Below are 19539 nucleotides of genomic sequence, written 5' to 3'. Positions count from 1 at the left end.
TATACATAAAAACAATTTCAACACTAATTTAAAAAAAATTGACTTGTAAATTTTCTTCTCTCACCTCCTCATCATTGAGATGTAAACAAATTGATACAAGTTATGTTCAATGCTGCAAAATCTATTACCATATTAATCATGTTATGAAAGAAGACACAGATCCAAAGGAAAATAAAATTTAAAAATACAGAAAATGAAAATAACAAACTTCAATTTGCATCCATATTCCATCAATTATTTGGGTTTTTTTTTTTCTGGACTCAGATGGAATTTTTCATCATAAGTTCTTTGAAATTGTCTTGGATCAATGTATTGATGAGAGCAGCCAAGTCATTCACAGTTGATCATTGTATCTGTTACTTTGTGGAGTATTCTCCTGGTTCTGCTTAGTTCACTTTATAGCAGCACTTTTTGTGATAGCAAATAATTGGAAACAAAGTAGATGCCCATTCATTGACAAATGGTTAACTCAAATGTGGTTCATTAATGTAATGGAATATTATTGTGCTGTAAGAAATTATGTACATATTGACTTTAGAAAAGCATAAAGAAAAAAAAAAGCATAAAGAGATCTACATGAACTAATGCAGAGAAAAGTAACTACAGCCAAGAAAACAATATATACAATCATAATAACAACATAAATAGAAAGAACAACCACATACCAAAAATTCAAAAGTGGGTATAATAAAATTATAAAGATCAAACATGACTCAAATAAAGAGATATGAGAGAATATTCTCTTCTTACTCCATTGTAGAGGTGAAAATCCACAAGCGTTATTACACATTGCACATGTTTTAAGATTTATTCAATGTATCAGTTAGTGTACTTATTTTTTTTCTCTTTAAAAAATGCTATTTGTTCAATAGGATGGCTCCCTGGCTGTGGAAGGAGGAAGCATCTTGGTGGTAACTATGGTGATATAAGAAACAAAAGACATTCATAAAAATTTCTTTTTAAAAAAACTAAATTATTATGTGTGTTCTCTCAAAGCCTATCTTTGGTTCCCATTTTTCTGCCAGTTTAAGTAGAGTCATAGAAATTTTTTTATAGTTGAAAGTGAATTTCTCTTTTAATTCCTTCAATTTATAGATGAGGAAACAGACTTAAAAAAGCAGTGATCACGGTCGCATAGTGAAAGGAAAGAGATCAATAATCAGTGCCTTGAGTTCCTTGCTCTGTCTTGTTTTGTTCATCTTTTGTTAGCTATTAGGATAAAAAATGAGATTTGAAAAAATGTATGTGTATTGATCTATCTGTCATCTGGGGAGGGGGTGGAGGGAAGGAGGGGAAAAATTGGAACAAAAGGTTTTACAATTGTCAGTGCTGAAAATTTACCCATGCATATATCTTGTAAATAAAAAAAATATATGGTTTCATTTTTTAAAAAAGTATGTGCAATGAAACTATGACATAATCCCAGAGAAATTCATGTGTTAGTTAACCTTAAAAGTGTAAGTAAATCATTATAAAGTGTGTATCTTAAGTATATGATTGTAATAATTATATATGTATACTAACTTTATATTAAAATGATAAGGTAAGAAAGTCCTGTATAAAGTTAGGATGGCACAAAGTTAGGACATAATGATTTGCAAAATGCCATCTTGCAAAAGCCAGCTTTTAGAGGGCTTTGTTGACTACCTGAGTCAAGAAACCTATAAATAATTGTGAATTCTGTATGTTGAGATCTCAGATGGTACTGGGAAGACTGTAGACCCACCCTTGTTTTTGGGAATATCTGGATCTGCTCACTGGAGGATTTTGGTACCAGCCTGAATCCTGATCATGGGTGAGGAATGAATGGGTGGAACTCACATGGATGGTCAAACATGGAACTTGTTTATTTCAAGGTCTCTCTAATACACTTATATATCTATAGCACACTGCACATGCACTAATTATATACTGAGCATATAGGATCACCTAAACAACTTGCAATTATGTGTAGATGTCTCTTAGCCACTTAGTATAACTCTGCTTTAATTACAACACAGGTTGTCATACCCTCTGACTTCTTAGGAAGGCCAAATTGTCCTTAGGAGAGATGGGGAGCCAAACCAGACAGGTCAGCAGATTTCTTGGCGGGGCTGGAGGATCTTATACCTCATCCAGAGTTTCTCCTCTCTCTGTGATCCTTTACAGTTTTTTCTTAATAAAAATTAGTTTCTTTACCCAGAGAGGCTTCCCAGTTTCTTTCTTTCTTTCTTTCTTTTTTTACAATAGATATTCAGTAGTAAAGCCAGTCTAAGAAACTAGATCAACTGATAACCAATCTATGCATTCATCTATCCATCTATCTAAATCTTATCTGTTGGCTTCAATACACATTTCTATTGGCCTTACCTAAAGATTTTTCACATCTAATCCTCTCAGCCCTGTAATAGATTGTCAACCTGTTCTAGGCAGACAATTCACCCCACATGTCTATTCACCCCACAATACTATCCTTTGGTTATTTTTAACTGAACAGCTTGCCTTCCCCTGGTTGCTTTCAACTTTTTCTTCCTTCACATTCACTAAAAATTCTTATCTTTCACAAAATCTTCCTTAAAATCTGCCTTTTTTAGAGCTTAGAGAGTCCCTTAAATTCATTTAGTCCAACTTTCATTTTACAGTTGGGAAAACTGCTTTTAAGGAGAACATGTAGTTTACTCAAAGTCCTAGAGATAGTAAGTGGTAGAGCCAAGATTTGAACCAATTCCAAATCTAGTTCTTTTACCTATACCACACTAATTCTGAGAATCACTAATTTCCAGCCATTCAGGTTCTCTGCACTGGAGAGGTATCTATTCTCCCCTTTTATCACATTCACCATATCCAATCAGTTGCAAAGCTTTGTTGATCTTGCCTTCATAGCATCTCACAACTATACTTATCTCTTTTTTGTCCAGATGTCCCCTTAATTCAGGCCCTCATAACTTGTGCATAACTTAAAACATCTCTCCTCTCTAATTTCTTCTCCATGTAATTGATAAAATAATTTTCCTAAAGAACAGGTCTGATCATGCTCCCTCTCCTGAAAACCTTCAGCAGCTTTTTTTCCCCTTCTGGATAACATTACAAACTCCTTAGTTCTTTGGCATTTAACAATCTAGTAGTCCACTTTTCCATACCTATTTCCTTTCATATTACTACCTTTCATGTATCTTATTTTCCAACTCAACTGGCCTATTTCCTGATTTTAACATTCTATCTTCTATACTCCTGTCCTATGTTTTTGCACAGGCTCTTTCTCATGCCTGGAATATCCTCCATGACCAAATTTACCTTTTAAGATGGTTAGTTTTTTCTTTAAGTCTCAACTTAGAATCAAAAGTTTTAAATGATGAAGATGAGCTCAGTTTTTCATATGCTGAGTATAAGTTGTATGCTGGACTTCTAACTTGAAATGTCTAATACATAGTTGGAGGTAGAAGACTAAAGATCAGGAAAGAGATTAGGGCTGGATAAATAGATATGAGAATCATCTACCTAAAGATGGTAATTAATCCCATGGAAGGTAATGAGATCATTAAATGCCATAATATAAAGAGAAAAGTGAAAACGACAGAACACAGAGACTTGAAGGACATTCACAGCTCCTGGACATGACCTGGGTGAAAAACCAGAAAAAGAGAATAAGATGAAACAGCTAGACAGGTAGGAGGAAAACCAGGGAAGAACAATGAGAACCTTATCAATATCTTTCATAAAATGTGCTTTATAAAATACTACATAAAATGTGGCACATGAAATTAAACTAAATAATTCTCTCAATATGTTCTTATTAAGACCATTAATAAGACCAGGTATACAAGGATTATCACCACCTTATTCCTAGAGGCTATCAGGCTCCTAATGCCATCAGAAATTGCATTAGTTTTTCTGGCTCCTACACAGACACAAAGACTTCATAACAAGCCTGCAACCCATTAAGACTCCCAACTTCTTTTGAGAAAAACTGTTGAGTATGATCGTCTCATCTTGTATTTATATTTTAATTTTGAATTTAGTAACCATCCCACCAAAAGGAGTATATTTCCACATATTAAATAGAACAAAAGAAGAGTATCACACATGAATTATATGAATTGTATGAATTACATAAAGCTTGTTTTTTTTAAAGGGTAATGTGGAGGTCGACTGCCAATGATCCTTATGAGCTTACACAGACTGTATTAACATATGTACTCTTATGCAGTTAGAGATAGGGAACCAAGCTTCAACATAGATTGGAAAATGTCTTGTAGAAATTTTTGAGCATGTGAAGACATTGTGTAGATGGTTCTGGTCTGATAACTACATGATGAACAGTAGATTTTTAAATTTGCTGTAGTAATGGAAATGGAACTTGGAAGTGCTGTCAAAAAAGGCTTTTGTTGACCTCAGCACTTTCCTTTCTTGATTATAACTTTGCTCTTGGTTTGACTCCTTTGCTGATAGTGTGCAATGAGAGATACAATTGTAAGGCCCCATGAATATAGGCCACTTTCATTTTGGGTGAAGATGATTAATCTGAATCTCCTATCTTTGAGTTTCAAAAGATCAGGGGAGTGAGCCTCCATGAGTTAAGGAGTCCATTAATCTGTATGATTTCAAGGTCACATCTGGGAATCAAATTCATGTCAGTTTTTGCACCCAGGCCAGCATCAATGGCTAGAGGAGTTATAAGCAGGAGAATTCATAGTGGTAGCTAAGATAAGGAATCATCTGGCAGAGATGCTGAATTTGGATTCAAATGTGGTGGGATTCTATGTAAAAACTGTTAGGTTTCAGTCTACTCTCCCCATTGACTAAGGTATAAGGGGGACTATGCTCCTGAGATATTGGGGAGAGGAAATGTTTTTATTTCTTTCTATATCTTTGAAATAAATATCTCTTTAAATCAAGCCATTCTCCAAATGATAAATGGTCAAAGGATATGAACAGACAATTCTCAGATGAAGAAATTGGAACTATTTCTAGCCATATGAAAAGATGCTCCAAGTCATTATTAATCAGAGAAATGCAAGTTAAGACAACTCTGAGATACCACTACACACCTGTCAGACTGACTAGAATGACAGGGAAAGATAATGAGGAATGTTGGAGGGGATGTGGGAAAACAGGGACACTAATACATTGTTGGTGGAATTGTGAATATATCCAACCATTCTGGAGAGCAATTTGGAATATGCTCAAAAAGTTATCAAATTGTGCATACCCTTTGATCCAGCAGTGTTACTACTGGGCTTATATCCCAAAGAGATCTTAAAGAAAGGAAAGGGGCCTGTATGTGCAAGAATGTCCATGGCAGCCTATTATAAAACTTGCAGTGGAGGTGAGAGGAGAAAGGAAGAGAGAGGGAAAAAATATGGAACATAAGATTTTGCAGTGGTGAATGTTTAAAACTATTTTGTTTTTTGAAAAATAAAAAATACTATTATAAAAAAAGAAATAAATATGTTAATTGGTTGAGTGGAACTGGGTGTCTCATGTCTGAAACAGGGACTTGAGCATATAGAATATCTTGTTATCTTGATAGGGAGAGGTATCTAGCCTGGCTTTAAAATTGCAAGGTCAAAAGTATATAATAAATTCAATGCACTATCTTCAAAGCTGTCCTGTTTCTTTCTGAGCTTCCTTTGTTCTGTGTACTTTTAGAAATGCTTCAATTATCTTTTTTGTTTTTGCAAACTATCATTAGCTTCGTTCTCCTATCCAAATTTTAAAAAGACAAGGTCCTCACAACAAATAAGCAAAGTTGAGTAAAATAAACATATACATCTGCTGTATCCAAAATATATATTCCATTGTGTACTTCTATGTCAGGAATTGGGTAGCATGAGGCCTCTGGAATTGTGGTTGGTCATTCTAAAGATCAGAGTTCTTAAATCTTTCAATTTACAATGTTATTATCCTTGTATGAATTGTTTTTTCTAGTTCTGTTCATTTATTCTTATTTTATACAAGTTCTTCTGATGAGAGGAGAGAAAAAGGGAAAGGATGGAAGGAGGGAAAGAAAAAGAGCCATTTCTGCTCTCAAAGACTTTATTTTTTATTGGGAACAAAATAACATGTGCCATTACCTATCTATGGAAAGTGTTTCCAGATTCCTCTACTTATCAATACTTTCTTTCTTCTCAAATTATCTTGTATTTGAATGACTAAATAAATAATGGTATATGAAAGTAATAGAATATCATTTTTCTATAAAAAATGATGAACAGACTGATTTTAGAAAGGCCTGGAAAGATTTACATAAACTAATGCTTAGTAAAACAAGTAGAACCATGGAAACATTGTACACAGCAACAGCAAGATTATGTGATGATCAGCTATGAAAGATTTGGTTCTTCTCAGTGATCCAAGACACTCCCTATGATGTAAACTGATATCTTTTTGGTAAAAAATGATGTGACCTTTGTGGGGGGAAGAGGGAACTGTCCCAGATGTAAACTGTTTCCCCTTTGGGGAGACTCTCAAACCCTGGGAAAAACATACCTTTCCCAGACAAGCCCTTCCCAAGTTAAGTGGTTTCATTCAATCAGAAATCTTAGCCAATCACCCTCCATTGATTTGCCACAAACAACTCTCAGAGGTTCAAACTTTGAGTTATTCAAGCGGAGATCTCTGTCTGATGGTCCTCAATTGAGTAGACCCTCATCTCCCAAGCTCCAGGCCAAGATGTATCCCATATAATCATGATTTGTCAATCCATCCCTGCCAAATTCCTAATCAGGAGTTTTGCCTGCTAAGAAAGTTTCCTTTTTAGTGAACAATAAAATTCCCTTTTTGCCATACAGATTTCAGGTTTTGTGAATTCTTTCACCTTAGACCTGCACTGACCAGAGGGGATTCCCCACCCCAATTCTCGCACCTCTTCACTACCACTAACCTCATCATTTGCACCTCATCACCTATAAACTTTGGATGGAAAATTTCATCCACATCCAGAGAAATAACTATAGAGACTAAATGTAAGTCAACACATGCTACATTCTCTATTTTTTTTTCTCCCGGGATTTTTCCCGTTTGTTTTGATTTTTTCTCCCAGCATGATTCATATGAAAATATCTAAAAAAAGAATGAACATGCATAACCAAAAAAATGTTGTTTTACATGTAACTGGGGGAAATGAAAATAAAAAAATTAAATTAAAAAAATTACTTTGTATTTATTGATCTATTTACATGTTATAACCCCTACTATAATGTGAGGTACTTAAGGACAGCCATTTCTTTTGTTTTGCTTCTATATCCTTGCTGTTTAATAAAGGTTTATTGAATCATATTTCTTATCCTATTTATTAAATGTTGCATATAAATAGTAATGAAAATATCATCTATGAAATCATTGCATATGTATTGATCCACTGATCTATACATAGCCTTTAAATCAACCCTTTCAATCTTATTCATTAACTGATTAGTATGACAATCAAGAGTATTGTAGAAGTGTAGACTGAGTTTGGATTCTCAGGGCAACATTTCCTCCTCAGGTTTCCTGAGGGACTTGGAAGATATCTCTTTTCTCCACTGCAATCCACCAGCTGTTTTTCCCAAATAGAGGATCAGTAACTAGTATTTTGGTTTCATTTGACAACATCAATTGGCTTTCACAAAAAGGATATTTACTTCAAAGACAAACAGAATAAATGTATGAACATTATTTCCCAACTCATACACACACCTTAAAGGCATACTTTCTACAATTACCGAACTTTCCACTACCTCCCCAAGTTCATCTGCTGAGAGGTTATTGGCTATGCCAAATGCGGGGTCCTGAAGATCATTCCTTGTTCCTTGATGCTGCACTAACTACAACCCTGAATTCTGAAACAAAGAATATTGAGAAGCCCTCTGAGCCTTTGAACCCACAAGATCACAGGCTCTACTCCCTTTGATGAGGTTCTAGTGGTGATAAGATGTGAAGCTGAGCTCAGAGAAAGAGGAAAAGAAGGAGAGACAGAGAAACAGAGAGAGAGTATAGTAAGCCCACGTGACAAGAATTCACCAACTGAGTTATCTGTGGCAAAGAATAGGAAAATTTATTTCTGATTTCACTAAGAAAAGAATTCTCTTAGTGGACAAAAGCCCCTAATTCAATTAGGAGGTTTTGTGAAGAGATTTCTTTTTTTTTTTCATTTTTTTAAAATAGCCTTTTATTTACAAGTTATATGTATGGGTAATTTAACAGCATTGACAATTGTCAAACCTTTTGCTCCAATTTTTCCCCTCCTTCCCCCCCCCCCAGATGGTAGGATGACTAGTAGATGTTAAATATATTATAGTATAAATTATATACACAATAAATATACATGATCAAAACCGTTATTTTGCTGTACAAAAAGAATCGGACTCTGAAATATTGTACAATTAGCCTGTGAAGGAAATCCAAAATGCAGGTGGGCAAAAATATTGTAACTGGGAATTCAATGTAATGGTTCTTAGTCATCTCCCAGAGTTCCTTTGTTGGGCGTAGTTGGTTCAGTTCATTATTGCTCCATTGGAACTGGTTTGGTTGATCTCATTGCTGAGAATGGCCAGGTCCATCAGAATTGATCATCATATAGTATCGTTGAAGTATATAATGATTTCCTGGCCCTGCTCATTTCACTCAGCATCAGTTCATGTAAGTCTCTCTAGGCCTTTCTGAAATCATCCTGTTGGTCATTTCTTACAGAACAATAATATTCCATAATATTCATATACCACAATTTATTCAGCCATTCTCCAACTGATGGGCATCTACTCAGTTTCCAGTTGTGAAGAGATTTCTTGATGGTACTTAGTTTTTTCAGCAAAAAAAAAAAAAAAAGATACTTAGTTTTTGGTGGGGACTGGGAGCAGTTTAAGTTAAAATCAAAATAGAGAATCTTGGAATTGAATGAGAAGTCCAAGACTACTTTTCAACTCAATAGAGAGTATAATCACAAGTGAGTGTTATCAATGGGAGTAGTGCCACTCTCTCAGGATAACAGAATGAAGCTACTTATCCTGTATCCCTTAGTGGGGTCTTTTATAAAGGCAAGAATTCAAGGAGACTATCTTCTTGAAGGAGTTTCAGACAGAGTTTCCAGGTTCCCCCTTCAGTTTCAGAGTTCTCACACAGAGTTGTGGGAACACCTCTTTGGTTGGTGTGGGTCCAACAAGAAAGTATTCATGAACCTGAATTAGACTAGCAAAAGGAAGCTTATTGGCACTGAGAAGTCAGTTTTTGCTAGGAGACTTGAGTTCTTCAATGGCGAGGTCCTGACAGAGATATAAAGGTCCTGGCAGAGAGATTAAGAGGGGTTAATGCTGAGAAGAGAATGTCTTCATAGCAAGCAGGGATCCTGGCAGGCAGCTATGCAAAAGAGAGGTCCCTCAGCATGGCATCATTCCTGCTTTTAGGCCTCTGAAAAGAAATCAGCCCCAAAATTGCCCTTTAAATAGGAAACCTGAAACTGAAGTTTCAGTTGGATGAAATTACTGCCCCCAGGCCTAGATTTCCAGTAGAATGAGACCCCTTAAGTTCAAGCTAAGTAGGAGTGGTCTTGGATTAATTTTCAACTCAATAGAGGGTGCAGCTAATCAATAGAGATATCAGGTCCAGATCTCCAGCTAAGTGAGACCACTTAAGTTTGAGCTAAGTGGGGAGTGATCTTGGGCTAATCTTAATGAAACCACATAACTACCCTGAAGGGTAGATCTCTGTCAGAGGAGAGTTTCTCAAGAGTTCAAGGAGAGTTTTTTCTCTTCCCCACCTCCCTCCCAAAGTCAGGACAGTTTCAGAGTTCCTTCCATCATCTTCATTAATCAATATGCTCCACCAGGAGCAATGAGGCAAAGCGACCTTAGCTGGAACTGACCCAAAAACCTCCACTGCAACATGATAACTGACCAGAATCAGTCCTAGAATGTATAGGCATGTTTCACAGTTTAAGGCACTTTTCTTGTATATAATTATAACTCTCCTAGAAATGGCTTCCTAGTATTCTCTATGTGGAATGAAGCCATCTTCTCCCCAGCTTCATCCACATGGAGAAGCCATCTCAGGCACTCTGGGCATGGGCTAGATCTACATTACAGGAATTTAAAACAATCTCATCACTACATCTCCACCCAGTTTCTTGGCAGTTTTGCTGAGAGGAGTTCCCAGAATGCTTTGAAAGGGACCAAGGGATATGACTGGAATTAAAAGAAATTTTGAATTCAATAACAATTTGGGCTGAGAGGGTTGGAGAAGCTACAGGAGTTAGATTCATTCACAAGATACAGTTAAAATATGCAAGTATGAATAGGAAAAAAAGGTATAATACATTTAATGGAATCAGATAAATAAAAAACAATGTATTTATATTAAAAACTTTCTGCTGAATTAAAATGAGATAATTCATTTTTGCTTGTGCTTATTTTTACATTGTGTAAGGTGAGTAAAAACGCATAGACCTGAACCTTCTCCCTAAAAGTTATCATATTCACTGACTTATGACTTATTACTGAATTGTTAAAATATGTATCTTTTAATAAAAAAAATCAAAAAATTTACAAATCAAATTAACTAAAAAATTAATCACTAATAAATATATTCTATTATATTGTTTTTTCTCCAAGCCTCTCAAAAATCATCCTCCTGATCATTTCTTATAGAACAATAATATTCCATAATATTCATATACCATAACTTATTCAGCCATTCTCCAACAGATGGGCATCCACTTAGTTTCCAGTTTCTTGCCACTATGAAAAAGGCTGCCACAAACATTTTTGCACATGTGGGTACCTTTCTTTCCTTTATAATCTCTTTGGAATATAGGCCCAGTAGAAACACTGTTGGAACAAAGGGTATGCAGAGTTTGATAACTTTTTGAGCATAGTTCCAAATTGCTCTCCAGAATGGTTGGATCCATTCACAGTTCCACCAACAATGTATCAGTGTCCCCATTTTCCCATATCCCCTCCAAGATTTGTAATTATCTTTTCCCCTGTCATCTTAGTTAATCTGAGGTGTGTAGTGGAATCTCAGAATTGTCTTAATTTGCAATTCTCTGATCAATAGTAATTTAGAGCACATTATCATATGATTCAATTTCTTCATCTGAAAATTTTTTGTCATATCCTTTGACCATTTATCAATTGGATAATGGCTTGAATTCTTATAAATTTGAGTCAATTCTCTATATGGTTTTAGAAATGAAGTCTTTATCAGAACACTTAAATGTAAAAATGATTTCCCAATTTATTGCTTTCTTTCTAATCTTGTCTGCATTAGTTTTGTTTGTGCAAAAAGTTTTTAACTTAATATAATCAAAATTACCTATCTGGTGTTAAATTATGAGTTCCACTTCTTCTTTGGACACAAATTCCTTCCTTCTCCATAGATCTGAGAGGTAAATTATCCTCTGTTCTTCTAATTTGCTTATATCACTGTGTCTAAATCATGAACCCATTTAGATCTTACCTTAGTATGTGGTGTTAGGTGTGGGTCAAGCCCTAATTTCTTCCATATTAGTTTCCAATTTTCCCAACAGTTTTTGTCAAATAGTGAGTTTTTATCCCAAAAGCTGGTGTCTGGGGTTTGTCAAACACTAGGTTGCTATAGTTATTGACTATTTTGTCCTGTGATATTAACCTATTCTACTGATTGACTACTCTTATTTCTCAGCCACCAAATGGTTTTGATGACCACTACTTTATAATATAGTTTTAGGTCTGGCACAGCTAGGCCACCTCACCTTTATTAGCATTTTTTTTTCATTAATTCCCTTGAAATTCTTGACCTTTTGTTCTTCAAGATTATTTTTTCTAGATCTGTAAAATAATTTCTTGAGAGTTTGATTGATATGGCACTAAATAAGTAGATTAATTTAATAGTATTGTCATTTTTATTACATTAGCTTGGCCTACTCATGAGCATTTGATATTTTTCCAATTGATTATATCTGACTTTATTTGTGTGGAAAGTGTTTTGTAGTTGTATTCATATATTTTCTGACTTTCCCTTGACAGATAGAATCCCAAATATTTTATACTATTGACAATTATTTTGAATGAAATTTCTTTTTGTATCTCTTGCTGCTGGACTTTGTTGGTAATATATAAAAATGCTGATGATTTATAAGAATTTATTTTGGATCCTGCAACTTGGCTAAATTTGTAAATTATTCCTAGTAGTTTTAACAAACATTGATTCTCTAGGGTTCTCTAAGTATATACCATCTTATCATCCGCAAAGAGTGAAAATTTGGTTTCCTCATGACCTACTCTAATTCCTTTAATCTTCTCTTTATTGCCAATTATTGTCCATTACTTCATGTGTCAGGGAATCCAATGATTCCTGCAAGTTTTGATGATACATTGTTGGTGGAACTGTGAATGGATCCAACCATTCTGGAGAGCAATTTGGAACTATGCTCAAAAAGTTATCAAACTGTACATACCTTTTGACCCAGCAGTGTTTCTACTGGGATTATATCCCAAAGAGATCCTAAAGGAAGGAAAGAGTCCCACATGTGCAAAAATGTTCATGGCAGCCCTCTTTGTAGTGGCAAGAAACTGTGGAAGTGGATGCCCATTAAATGGGGAATGGCTGAATAAATCGTGGTATATGAATGTTATGGAATATTATTGTTCTATAATTGCATACAGCAACAGTAAGATTATACAATGATCATTTCTGATGGACATGGCTCTTTTCAACAGCAAGGTGAATCAGGCCAGTTCCAATGTTCTTGTGATGGAGAGTGCCAGCTGCCCCCAGAGAGAGCACTGTGAGGACTGAATGTGGATCACAATATAGTATTTTCATCTTTTTTACTGTTGTTTGCTTGCATTTTGTTTTCTTTCTCATTTTCTCCCTTTTTGATCTGATTTTTTTTTTTGTATAGCATGATAAATGTGGAAATATGTATAGAAGAATTGTACATGTTTAACATACATTGGATTACTTGCCATCTAGGGAAGGGGGTGGAGGAGAAGGGAGGAAGAAAAAAAGCAAGGTTTTGCAAGGGTGAATGTTGAAAATTATCTGTGCATATATTTTTAAAATAAAAAGCTTTAATTTTAAAAAATCAAATCCCTTAACCTCTTAGAAGTAAAGAAATAGTAAAGAATTGCATATACAATTTATTAATAATATTGACAATGAAACAAAAATGTAGATAATTATTTACAATATTTTATTTGTGAAAGTGGTTATAACCAGTTACTTCAAACCTTCATGTAACCTCAGTACATAGTTCCGCATGATTTAGCTCATTCAGTATTTTTTTTAAATAATTATAACTTTTTATTGACACAACATATGCCTGGGTAATTTTTTACAGCATTATCCCTTGCACTCACTTCTGTTCCGACTTTTCCCCTCCCTCCCTCCACCCCCTCCCCCAGATGCCAAGCAGTCCTATACATGTTAAATAGGTCACAGTATATCCTAGATACAATATATGTGTACAGATAGTTCATTTAGTATTGCAAATAAAGTCTCTTTGCAAGACTCTTAATCCCTGTTGCAAGATAAAAGTTCTTATGGTTTTATTAGGAAAGAAGATCCCTCCATCTTCTTTCAAGAGAATTTTAGCTTCTTTGGCTTCTCTTCAGTCTTAACAGGAAAACATCCCTTCAGTTTTCTTCAAACTATCACGCACCATCTCTCCAATTAAAACTGGAGTTTAAATTCATTTTTGCGACATTCCCATTGACTCAAAACAGCAGCAACTATAGCCTCTGTAGGAGAGGATTTTGAAACAGATGTTACATTTATAAATATAACATATACACACATATATGTATACCTACATATATAATTTATATTAACATATATTTTATTATACTATAACACGTTTTATGTCTGTGTATATACACACATACATACACACAGACGAGAACTTAAGAACCATGTGGGCAGAGACTTTTGTCTTTTGTGATTCCAATGTTTAGTATAGTGCCTAGCACACTGAAGTTACATAATAAATATTTGGTAGATTGATTAATAGTCTGTTGTTGTTTGTCCCTCATTCTTGAAGGGGGCCATGACATCAGGGAGGTGGTGCCATGCCATAACATGCAAGTGAATTGGATTTAAGTGAGGGAGGGTCAAGGTCATCTGTCTCACTTTCCCCTCCAGAACTGGTTCAGCAGCAAAATATAGATTAAGACAAAGGGAGCTGCCCCTAGATGCAGTGGAAGATCTTGGCCTTTTTAAGGCAAGATCTTTAACAGATCTTTATTTGACTGAGTCAACTGCCCAATCAGAAATTAAAGCTAAATAAGAAATGAGGCAAAGAATGGCTTTTTTTCCTAGTCAAAAAAAAAAAAAAAAAAAACAATCTGGGAAGGGAAAACTCTCAGGGTTTCTATCCCAAAAAGGAACAATTAGTATTTACAGTGACTCTGAAATGCTCATGTTTACCCACTATTTGGTATTATTATCTGAGTAAAAATCAGAACTAGAAAAAAATACAATGTAATGAGAATTAAAGTCATAGGGATAGGATCCATATTTTTTTTTTTTAAATCTTTCTAGCTGCTCTTTTATCTATGCCAAAGAATTGAAAGCTGAAAGGATGTTCCTCAGTTAGGTAATAGTTGAAAAAATGATTATATATGAATATAATGTTATATATATAAGTTAATATAAGTATAATAATATAAGTTAATAACATAATTATATGTTAATATAATGGATCACTATTATACTATAAGAAATGATAAAGAGGATACTTCAAAGAAAGGTGAAAATTTGTTATGAAGTATGTGTGAAGTGGTATGCACAAGTGATCATAACTAAAACAATTATTGAAAATCATTCAATTTTTGAAAGACTTTAAAACCCTTATGAATGCAATGACCAGCTTTGATTCTAAGGGATCGTTCTACCAACCTCCTGATAGAGAGTGGCTGATCAAGCCTTTTAAAAAAATATATGGCCAATGTGGGAATTTGTTTTGCTTCACTGTATGTGTTTGTTTTTCTTTCTTTCTTAATAGAAAAGAGAGGAGGTGAGAGGAACAGAAGGTAGATTTTCATTGAGTGAAAAAATAGATTAAAAAGGAATGAGAAAATCTTGGGGTACTCAAGACAAATTTTAAAAATCAAAATTGTCTTAACATTACTAGAACATTGGCAGTTCTTCCAAAGTATTATCACATTGGTACATCATTTTGCTTGTCTGTTTCTTTAATAGCCTATTATAGAAAAAGGTATGAGTGGAATTTTAAAAATTCTGCCTTTCTTAGTTGTAGCTTAAATGTATTGCAAATTCCCTTCCTATGATTTTTTCTGTAAAATATTGTCATTTCAGAGAGATTTAAGATACACTTCCAGGCAGTGATCTGAACGTGGATGATATGGGTACTGGTACTGGTAAATATTAATTGTGTATCCCAACTCATTAAACAACAAATTAAAAAAAAATAGAATTAAACAACAAATAAAAAAACAAATAAAACTTCCCAACCAAGAAGTATTTATTGACCACTTATTTTGTGCCCAATGCTGCACTCCATTTTGTGGAGTGCAAATGAGCATTTTGATCTCAAAAATCTCACAAGCTAACTAAACTTAGATTTTCACATAAAAGGTACTCTTAATTTTTTATAAGATATATAAACACAAAGAAGTATTATTATGTATTCTGAATTATGATTTTATCAAGGCTAAATTCAACATTCATTACAAAGAGATTTTTTTAAATAGCCTTTAATAATGCACCTTATTAAATCACATCATTTCTTCTAAATTCAAAAATCACTTAATCTCTCTGTTGTAGAATTGCTCAAATTTTCTGATGTAAAATGCTAGAAGGAATGGAGTATCTGACTGTATAGAGATGAAGTAGATATAGAAAGGTTCTGTATTATATGCAGCTCAATGCAAAATTATATAGAACTAAGCAAATAATCAGATTTAGATATGTTGTAGAGCAAGATGTTTAACTTGGTGATAAGCTCTAAGGGGGGAGGGGAAGGGAAGGCTGGGAATGTATTAAAGTCAGAGAACATTTTATTTTTGCTAATTTCCTTGACCAAGAAAGATAGTATTTTTTGTCCATTACTCAGTACATATTTTCTGCCTAGTTGATTTACTTATTTAAATTTCTAAGAAGCAGGAAAACTTTCTATTCCTTTAATGTGCATAGACCAGTCCAATGTGAACCAACTGAAATTTTGTATATATATATATATATATATATAAAGTTGACCCCACTTCTCAAGCAACAGAAGCGGTGTGAGGAAGTTCTGGGTTAACAGGGTCCAGTAAGGTTGTGGTGTTCCTATGGAAAGAAAAGAACCTTTGTCTTTATCCAGACAAATCAGGAATAGAAAATTTCTGTGTATACACACACACACACACAAAAGAGATAGATTAGGCAATTCTTGTACATATATATGTGCATGAATGCATATGTGTGCATTCACAAACATAAAGAATCTATTTATAGTACACATTAAAATATACAAATTAAATTATATATATATATATATATATATACACTCATGATAAAATCTTTAAGGTAAAAAAAAACTTACAATGGGGAAATATGGGCCTTTGGCATGAGAATTGTTAGATGGAATAAAAGTACTGCCTTGTGCTTTCAAAGACTTTAGGTGATTCTCTTCAAAACAAAAATTTATCCATAAAACTGTCTGGTTCTAGGTGTACCATCGGCTTCAACCCCTGCTATAGATTATGGAAACTGTTACTGTCTCTTTAAGAGATAAGGAAGCTTGAAGAGCAACAGCTTAACTGTCATTTTGTGAAGTGTGATTCTAGACTTAGAAATAATAGAGATTTCTTGAGAGAACTATGGAGAAGACAGAAAGAAAAAGGATGAAGAAAAACAATTATTTTGACAAAGCTCTTTTAACCTTAATCTTACAAAAATGAAGAGAATTCTTCAGAAGAGACTTTAATTGATATCCTGAGTGGATTGAATACTGGAACTGTATTTCCAGAAGGGGAAGTCAACTACAATTACATTTATGACTTTATGACTCATGCTGTGAATTTTTTCACAGCTTAAAACATTGTAAATAATTATCTGTGTTCTTATATTCTTGCTTGTTATATTGTAAATAAAGTCCATAGGCAGGAATTTTAATTCAGAGATTATACTTTTTGATATATATAGAGATGAGTAATTGCTTTTGAAGAAAGAAGTTTCTCTAATTTATAAGTAAACAATATTTCAGAAACTAGGACAGGGGCTCTGAATCTAATTGATTAGTTAGTAAAATGATGTAATTTAATAATGAATGAATAAATATCCAAATAAATTCCTGGATTACCCTAGAAATACATATGATAATGATGTAAATTGTGTCCCCTTTAACCTTTGGGAGGGGCCCTGAAACTTGTTCCCTTTAATCTGTAGAGGAAAGGTGATTCAAGGTCTCAAACTCTCCCCTTGGAAAAGCACATTTCTTTTGCAAAGCCTGCCACCAACCAAGGGGATCCCATTACTTTTTAGGGGATCTCTTTCTCTCTATTCTCAGAGAATTTGCACCTCATCAATACTAATAAATATAATAATAAATCAAGTAGTTGGCTAATATATGATCTCTAAGTGAGTGTACAACATCACATCTCTGTTATATAAATATAACATATATTTATATATGTTATATAAATATAAATATACATATGTTATATAAATATACGTTATATAAATATAACTCAATATTATAGAATCAGAGCACTAAAATGAAAGATTGAAGATTATCTAGTCCACTGGTCTCCAAAGTGTGAGCATGGGGTATCTGGGATGGGGGAGGGGATATCCTGACTTCAAGGGGCATATGATAATCCATCAGCTGGGGAATGGGAGATGGATCACATAGCCAATCGTGGTATTTGTCTTCTAAACAACCAAACCTATAATTATCTCCCAATAGCAACCTCCCCTTTTACTTCCTCTTTTACTTTTCAAAGGTCACAATCTTTCTCTGCTTTTGAGCCAGGACTCAGCCTGAAGTCAGAGCTTCTTAAAACCATTCCCCAGGCATTCATAGTAGCAGCTATGTAGGTGTCATTGTCATCATTCCCCTCTTAAGAAGCTCACCCCTTCACTCCTAGGTCCCCTAATAGCTTTGGCTGGTACTATCTGGAGAATGAGGTCTTTGATTGGTGTATATGAACAAGAGTAAATGAATAGTAGATTCCAACCTCATTTTTTCATTTTGGATGGGACAATGAATAAGAATAAGCATAGCTGAGTTTTTATTTACATGGCAGATCTCCTATTATCTTTCTCTCATCCTATTCTCTTTTCCCCCCACCCCACCCCCTTCTCAACTTCCCTATTTCTGCAAAGGACATCACAAACCTTCCACCCTTCAGTTCACAACCTTGGTATCTTCAGTGTTTCACTCCTCCTAAAGCCACATAGAAAATCTTCTTTCTGTCTCCACAACATCTGTCCCATTTTCTCTACTAACACAACCATCACCATAATTCAGGTCCTTATTACTTCTCTCTTGGACTAAAGTAATAGCTCTGATTTAGCCTCCCTGTTTCTAGCTTCTAACCACTTGAATCCATCACCCATATATCTTACTATAGTTATTTTCCTAGGACTGAATATGTCACTCTCCTACACAACAAATCCCAATGATTCTCTACTGACTCTATAGAGAAAATATTTCATCTTTATCTCATCCTTTTAAAATATCTATTTTTCATGAAAATTTAATAACCTATACAATTATATAAGTAACACATTATATATGATACATAAATAAATATGCATATACATATAGAATATGCATAGTCAATTTTTTTTTTTTTTTATCAACAGGCCTGCCTGAACAAGGAATTTTGGAAACTACTGCTCATATCTACATGATTGTACTTTTTGGATTAAAGACAATTGGAATGGATCTGCCTTAGTCTCCCTCTTTGATGGAGAATTTTGTTTTGAAATAATAAAGGAAAAGAAAAATCTGAAATATTATGGAAAACAAATATAGAAAAGAAATACGCTACCTGTAGTTAATTTTCTTATCTGTGCTTTTCATAGAATTCAGGGCTCCCCAGAGTGCTGTCCAAAGCAAAACTGGACATACTTATTTAGGCTTCTTGCAGGACATAAAAGCAGCTGGAATATGAGAAAGAAGAGTCCATGTTCCAAGGAAGAACAAAGAGAAAGGAACTCCCCTCCCCCTCCCCCTCTTCTAAATGCTTTTTTTCTTTGTCCGAGCTTGATTCTTCTCTCTCAAGACTGCAGCTTTGACTGGGGAAGCGCCATAGCTGTGCCAGCAATGATTGTTTCAGTAACATTCTAGACTTCCAGAAGAAAAAAAAAAGGTAATTCAAAAAATGTAGGGGATTTGTGCTTGTGTAGTTTCAATATTATCAGCTGCTAGAGTTTGTGTTCTTGAATAATTCAACACTGTTATAATAAAGTAGCCATTATGAGGATATTCTGCTTCCCCCTTCCCCAACTTTTTTTTTTTTTAACTTAAAAGCCAGAAAAATATCAGCATCTTTAACTCTATTGATATAAATTGTGTCCCCTTTAATCTTTGGAGGGGGCCCTGATGTAAACTGTGTCCTCTTTGGGGGAATGGGTGCTCCTGACTTTCAAACCCTC

The 19539-nt window shown here is 34.4% G+C and overlaps 1 long non-coding RNA gene across 1 annotated transcript in view; it reads left to right on the top strand.

Moving 5' to 3' along the window:
- LOC116419216 overlaps positions 1 to 18939 on the top strand; it is a 69155-nt gene extending 50216 nt beyond the window's left edge. Inside the window, exon 3 of the long non-coding RNA XR_004229466.1 lies at positions 18745 to 18939. This is a non-coding gene — a long non-coding RNA (uncharacterized LOC116419216). The remainder of the gene's footprint in view (positions 1 to 18744) is intronic.
- The last annotated feature ends 600 nt before the right edge of the window (positions 18940 to 19539 follow it).

The sequence above is a fragment of the Sarcophilus harrisii genome, chromosome 5 (genome assembly GCF_902635505.1).
Source record: "Sarcophilus harrisii chromosome 5, mSarHar1.11, whole genome shotgun sequence".
NCBI classification, from domain to species: Eukaryota; Metazoa; Chordata; class Mammalia; order Dasyuromorphia; family Dasyuridae; genus Sarcophilus; species Sarcophilus harrisii.
This window is presented reverse-complemented; position numbering and strand designations above follow the sequence as displayed.